This window comes from Urocitellus parryii, chromosome 9 (genome assembly GCF_045843805.1).
Source record: "Urocitellus parryii isolate mUroPar1 chromosome 9, mUroPar1.hap1, whole genome shotgun sequence".
In the NCBI taxonomy this organism is placed as follows: domain Eukaryota; kingdom Metazoa; phylum Chordata; class Mammalia; order Rodentia; family Sciuridae; genus Urocitellus; species Urocitellus parryii.
This window is the reverse complement of record NC_135539.1, coordinates 57,735,384-57,742,716: the sequence shown is the minus strand read 5'-3', so window position 1 is coordinate 57,742,716 and position 7,333 is coordinate 57,735,384. Positions and strand designations below refer to the sequence as shown.

General features: G+C 40.6%; 1 pseudogene; it reads left to right on the top strand.

Annotated features, from left to right (window-relative positions):
* The first annotated feature begins 989 nt into the window (after positions 1 to 989).
* Positions 990 to 5,963, top strand: LOC144257006 (melanoma inhibitory activity protein 2 pseudogene; annotated as a pseudogene).
* Positions 5,964 to 7,333: the final 1,370 nt, after the last annotated feature.

Here is a 7,333-nt window from a genome sequence, read left to right as displayed (position 1 = left end):
TACACATAACATGCACAAGGACCCTGGATCTGGTCCCAGCACCAATAAATAAATATTTTAAACATTTACTAAAAATTTAATTTTAAGCAACCTCCCATTATGGTAATATCAAAGGGGAAAGAAAAACATTTACTGGCTTTCCCATCTGGCCCTAGGACATGACCCACAGGAGTCAAAGCCAACCTCACAGGTGCTACAAACCCAGGAAGTGGGTCAGAGTCCACCTTCCACCTCCATATCCCTCCCACACAGGCAGGTCTAGTCCTGATTTCCATAAGCTTCCTCATCAATAAGAAGTCATGAGGCCAGGCCCATGAACAAAGAGCTTGTAGATGCCCTAGTCTAGTCCCTGTTTGCTGATGACTAATTTTGGCTCATTGCCAAATCCCAGCACACCTTAGGGCTTCTATTTTCTCTCCTATACCATGAAGATCACCTTTACCCAAGGTCCTTAGGAGGATAGCAGAGCTCAGTGAGTGCAAAATCCTGCCACTGGGGAGAGTGCACAGTGGCCACCAGGACTATCCCCTAGAGCTACTGACCTGGCTACTGACAGCAGCTCCCTGAACTGAGTGTGTCGGGAACTGAGTCAAGAGACAATACCTGAATTTAACCTGGGTTGAGCCACTCCTGAGATGTGTGACTTGGGCAACTCACAAGTCCCCTCTCAGTGATAATTTCTCTTCTATTACATATGATTCTGCTCATGCTAGAATCTAGTTGTGATACTCAGAACAGGTCAGAAGTCCCTGAACATGAAGGAGCCCTTTGTATCAGGCTATATCTCTGCCCTTATCCAACATCATGGTATGGAGAGCTTAGCTACCACCTCTTGATTCATATCTGTGAGTCACCAGCAAGCCTGACATCCCTGCTGGACCCTGAAATCATCCCATCAAGACCTGAACTGCTCTGGCCTTCTGTACTTCAGTCACCATTTAGCGGTCAACATGAAGATGTGGCTTTGAATCTATGGCTATTGAGCAGTGATGGCTCATAAGCTGGTAGGTCAGAAGCCCTGCCTCTCCTCTTGGCACCTCTCACAAGTGTCCCAGGAAGGTCTTCAGAAGTGTTTTCAGGCTTTCTCACAGCCTTTCTATCCTAACCAACAATTTCTCTACAATGTGCCCAAATATGCTTTCTCCTCTGTAGCACAGGCCTACAGCTTCTGGGTCCATCTCTAGCCACAAATGACAGCTGATTTAAAGGAAATCCTGACTGCATCCATCACAATTCAATTGTCAAGATGGTCTAGAAGAATGCAGGTGATTCCTATCACTGCAGCCTCTCAGAACAAAGGTGATCCTTTGCAGAATGCAGAGTGGCTCCACCCACTCCCATACAACTAGCCTTTATAGCTTCCTGGGTCACCTGGGTTAATGGGCTGTGAGAGAGAAAGCTGATTCGATACCAGTGGGCAGAGGAGGTGAGAAAAGTGAGTGGCTGGCACCTAGATAGCCTTCAGCCTCCATCAAAGAGTAACTACGACCTCAGGGAGGGAGATCCTGGGCACAAGGGAGAAATGCCTGTCTGGAAACAACTGCTAAGACTCAATCCCATAAGTAACAGCCCAAAGGTGTTCTACTGGGTAGCCCTAAGGGCACTGCCTTCTGACGGGTCAAGGTCAAGACAGACTGCTAGGAAGACTGAATTGCCTGCCTGAAGAACCTCCCCATTTCCAGGTACTGCAATCAAAGCCCTCACTGAACTGGAGGGCATAGAGGTGGGATGGCAGTGAAATCCTCCAAAATCAGGGCCTTGAGGTGCCCCAGGAAACAGCCACAACCCAGAGATGTGGAGTGAGGAGAGGGCCTGGGATAGGGGCTCAATGCCCTAGTTTTGGAGGCCATTCAAACTCTCTGCATCTCAGATACTAGAGGTGCTGCCAGAGGGTTGGTTAGAATAGCCTAAGAGGAAGGGGATCCCCCAAGGGATCCAGATGTCAAATTCTGCCCCTCTTCAGACTTTTCTCCTCACCAGGAAACAGTCTGCGAAGTGGTCAGCTGCCAGGAAGGAACTTAGGAACACTTGTGATTGCAGGTAGAGAGCTGCTCACTGCTAACTTCAATTGAAGTTGTTTTTTTGTTTCAGAAACTGCTCTTCAGAAAAGACCAGGAACAACCAGCTTAAACTAGTCAACTGTGTACCTACACAACTCCTCTTCTAAGTGACCTAGGGTAAACTTTGCTCACTCTAATTCATTATAATTCTAAATTCTCTGCCCTAAGTGAAGCCTCTGCAATTTGTTTGGTTTCTTACTGGGAATAGAAGCCAGGGGTGCTTTACCACTGAGCTACATTTTGTGGTAGAGATTCCTCAGAAGAAAGGAAAGAGAATATGATGCCATCTGTATCATTGTGAGCCCTCCGGAAATCAGTTTTTGAACTTTCTTGCTACTTTGTAGTGTAGAAATAGAATGCCCAAACAGGAATGTTTTACCTCATATGAAGACAAAGGCTAGTATGTAAAAGGAAACTAACCAGATATATAAGGGATTACTCCCTACACTAAATACTCAGCCTTTGGATAAGAATCCACTGAGGCTGGATGCACACAAATAAACACTGTTTCTCATTGAATACCCTGGGATCCCCTGTCTCTGTGTGAGAATCCCATGCAACATTTTATTTTCTTTTGTTTTAGGCAAGATCTCACTGACCTTATTCTTCTCTTTGCTATATATTTATAATGACCAGCTTGCTTAGAACTGTTTACATCCTATGAGAAGTGAAAAGAACATCTGAAAAAAGATTTTAAAGACTCTTAAATAAATCATCTACAAAAACTAAAATGAAAACCAACTCAAGTCTTAAGATCCTTCTTTTTAGAAACATTAGATATGCTGTACTATTAAAAAATAACTTATCAAAACTGATTTGTGCCCTTGTTCACAACTCTTCTAAAATGACTGTTAAAATAGTCTATCAGAAGAGTTTTTCTATGGAAATAATTCAGATGACTTCTATAGAAAGGGTCAACAGGCCTGGAGATGTAGCTCAGTGATAGGGAGCTTGCCCAGTATGTACAAGGTCTTGGAGTTTAACCCCCAACACTGCAAGAAAAGGAAAGGGAGAAAGAAGAAAGAAGAAAGGAAGGAAGGAAAAAAAGAGGGGACAGGATGGGATGGAAAGGAATGAGTCATTAAAACACAAGGACAAGTGGTACAAATATAAATATATGATGTACTAGCTCTTTTAAAATTTAACAGAGCTTTAGAATTTTAGTGACATCAAACTGAGTGATATTATGATTGTATAGAAGTTCTACCTTGGCCTGGCCTACATCAAACCAACGTGTAGGTGACCTGGAGAGGACTCCTCTCTGGCTTGATTGAGACAGGCTTGAACCTGTGCTGCTTCAGGATGCACAGCATAGTGAAGGGGCCACGATTTCCCTGGCAGGCAGTGTGAGTGTGCTAGGCCCCTGAAAGCCTATGAATGGGGCTCCCCATGCCCAAAGCCCCTCCCCCCACCCGCTAATTCACAATGGTCTGCTCTGTTGCCTGGTGCAGGTTTGTTCCTGACCAAAGGCCTGAGTGTCCACAGTCTGTTTTGGAATGGCTGGGCGTAGTGTGGTTGTGGAGGGAATAGCCAAAGTAACCTTAGTGTGATGGAGGTGCAACGGCTGCCCCTCATCCCTACATGGGGGTGGTCCTGGAAGAAGCAAGCAGGGTTGTGGTGTGCATTGTCTGAAGACATGGAAACACACCCTAGTCCTTATGGCTGGCTGTGGGAGTTGGTGATATGTACAGCTATTGGATTTTTTGTTGTTCTCTTGTTTTTGTGGAGAAGTTATCAGTCTGTGAGAAGCAGGTGTTACATGAGAAGAGAAGAAAAGCTTGCTCTAAAACTTTCTGAACTAATTGAAGAAAAATGTGAACTACTTGAAAAAGTTAGCCTTGTTCAAAAAGACTATGAAGGCTTAGAGTCATCTTTAAAGGATGCCATTTTGGCAAAGGAGTCAATAGAAGCAGAAAATTTGGAGGCAATATATGAAAACCTGGATAGGTCCATATCTATACTTCAGGATGAGATATTCCTTCTAGAAAAAGAGCTAAAAGAAGAGAAAACTAAATATTTTCAACAGGATGAATTGATGGTGGATATATCAAAAAGGATTAAGTCCCTAGAAGATGAACCAAAATACCTCAAATCACAAATACTGGAAGCTAAAACAGCCTTGAGACTATTTCAAATGAATGAAGAAGAAGTTATGGTAGCAATAAAAGAGGCTTTGAATGAAAATTCCCAACTTCAGGAAAGTCAGAAACAACTTTTACAAGAAGTTGAGGTATGGAAAGAAAAAGTGAATGGCCTTAATAAACAAAAAAATGATATTTGAACATTCTAAAGTACATGCAGACCAAGTTCTAGGAGATAAAGAAAATCACATTAAGTCTCTGACTGAACACTTGCTGCAGATAAAAAATTGGGCTCCTGTGCTTGCAGAAGTCCTAACAGATGAAGGTAACTTGGAGTTGGAAATAGAGAGTGAATCAGAAATTGGTGCTCACTTAGAAGATCAGCCAAAAGGGGCTTTGAAGAAACTGGTATATGTTGCTAAGTTACAGGCCTCTTTTAAAACCTTAGAAAGAGAAAGAAATCAAATTTTTTACTTTATTATCTGAAGTAATTGAAACAAAGGAAGATGTTAGAGAGCATATTAAAAATCTTAAGACAGAACAAGCATTTTGCAAGCAGAAAATACACAGTTTGAAAGTGAGAATCAGAATCTTCAACAGAAATTTAAAGTCATGATGGAACTATATCAAGAAAATGTAATGGAACTCCAAAGGAAATTAATAGGAGAGAAAAATTATTGAGTAGAGCAAGAGGAGAAACTTTCCAAAGTGGAAGAAAAGATCAGCCCTACACCTAAACCGCTGGAGACCTATAGAAAGTGAGCCAAAGATCTTAAAGAAGAATTGGAGAGAACCATTCATTTTTATCAGGGGCATGTTATTTACTATGAGAAAAAAGCACATGGCAATGAGTTGGCAGCTCAGTGCTGAAAGATACCTCAATGATTTAAGGAAACAAAATGCTCACAACAGACAAAAATGATCCGAAATGGAGTTCAAATTTAAACTTGTAGAAAAAGATCCTTCTGTTTCTGATGTTTCAAATACAGCCTTTGGGAGAGAGAATTCCCCAAATGGTCCCTTGACCTTTGGGTCAAGCTTCATGTGAAATAAGACCTTCTCATTCAGAAAAGAAGGGTCCTCTCATACTCTCACCTTTGGTGCCAGTGGGAGGAGAAAGAGGCTCAAGGGGCCCAGATCGTCCAATTAGCCATGAAAGAAGAGAATCAAACCGTGATAAGTTAACTGATCCTCAGAGAGCACCTTCCGACACTGGGCCCCTGGCACCTCCATGGGAGCAGGCCCATAGTATAATGATCCCTTTACCAGGCCCACAATATTTTGATCCACAGCTTCTTCTACAAAAGCCATATGGATGCTATTCTAATTATACCTGGATCAGCAGAACTCAGAAGTTCCACTGTGCCACCTTTGGATAAAATGGATGGGCCTACATCTTCAGAAATGGAACCCAGTAGAAATGATACCAAAGTCGATCTTGGTGATTCCAATGTGCCTGATTCATCTTTCTCTGCTGAAAACCAAGGAACTGGCTCTGGCTTTGCTTTCTCACCTTTCCCTCCAATCAGAGGTCCATTGTTTCCAGTGGATCCAAGGAGTCAGTTCCTGAGAGGGCCTTTTTCCCCTCCACCTCCTCCAGGAAACATGTATGGAGCATCTCAAGAATATCTTCCACAGGGCCCAACATCCCCTCCATTTCCAATGGGACCACAGTGTTTTCCTCAGTATTTCCCCTCAAGAGAAGGATTTTCCCCCACTCCCACCCCTGCATTCTGAAAGTAGAAGTAAGTTCCCTTCAGGGTTGATTCCACCTTCAAATCAGCCTGCTACTGAACATTCAGAAGCACAAAAAGAAACCTGACAATCGTTTTTATCTGCCTTTCAAAGTAATATATCTCTCATTTTTAGTTTAGGTAACTGCTTTTAAGTTTGCTCCAATTGAAGCTCAATGGAATGATGATTCTTAGGATAATATTTTGTAAATAAAGATGGTTTAAATATGAACCTTATGAGTAAATTATTTCTATTTTATCTTATTCTAGAGAGCATAACATTTAATTTGATTAATGCATTATTATGTGAGCAACAAACGGAGTTTTATATATATGTAATCTTGCAGTTGGGGATATTTTAAACTCCAAACAAAGGCTGTCCCTTTATACAAAGAAACATATTTACTGTGATTGTAGCAAATATGAAAGTAACTTTATGCTTAATGAAAGATTTTAGTTGATTTAAAGTCTTGTTTGGCATTGATAATGATAATAAAAATCAGCTAGTTTTTCTGTTTAAAAAAAGAATAACTACAGCATATTAAGAGTAAACCAGAAAACACAACTAAACATGTCATGGAAATAGGAGATTTTTTAAAAAAGTTCCAGTTCTCAGAAAACTTGTAGGAATTTGGAAACTATAAGTTCTCTCTGTCCCTGTTTTCCCTTACATCTTCTTTATTTTATACCCATTCTGCTGTGGTTCACTGCTATAGGTAGTGTTCTAGTCTTTGTTTTGTCTTCAGGGAGACTTTTGTAAAATATTAAGACACTGAAATGAAGAAACAAAGACATAACTCCAAATTTTATTATGGTTAGATTCCATAGTCATAAGATGACTCACTAAACTACTATAAAATGTTTAAAGTTCTTACTTTCAATTTCTATACCATTGCAAATAAGTAACAATTTGCAAAACTTCATCAGTCCAGAGACAACACTTTGAACAATGTTTCCCTGATCAAGACCAAGAAAGAACATTTATTAAAAATACCCTAATTAAGAATTAGTGGTTAAAGCTTTTCTCAAGTGCTAAATATGCTCTTCAGTTTTTTTTGTGAAGAGCAAACACTTAAATCTAAAATAAATGCAGTAATATAACTTTCTTCTTAAATATAAGCAGCAACTCTATCACAATTGATGGCCAGTGATGAGAAAAATGAGAAAAATTTGGGCCTGGAAAAAGAAACACCATAAGTTAAATCAATCTAATTTGTTTTCCCTCAAGAGTAACACTGGTTGTTAAATCAATCCTAAAAATAATTTTTCCAGCATAAAACATTCCTTGCTCTAAATGAATGGATGGCTGTCTACCTCCATGGTCTGAATAAAAATGGACTGATGATCCCCCACTGATGTTGATCCAGAACTGCTTCTGCCCTAACTATTACAGGAGAATAGTTGCTAATATAGTTGATATTTTACAGCAAGAAACTGGAGATAAGGTAATTTCAGGTTG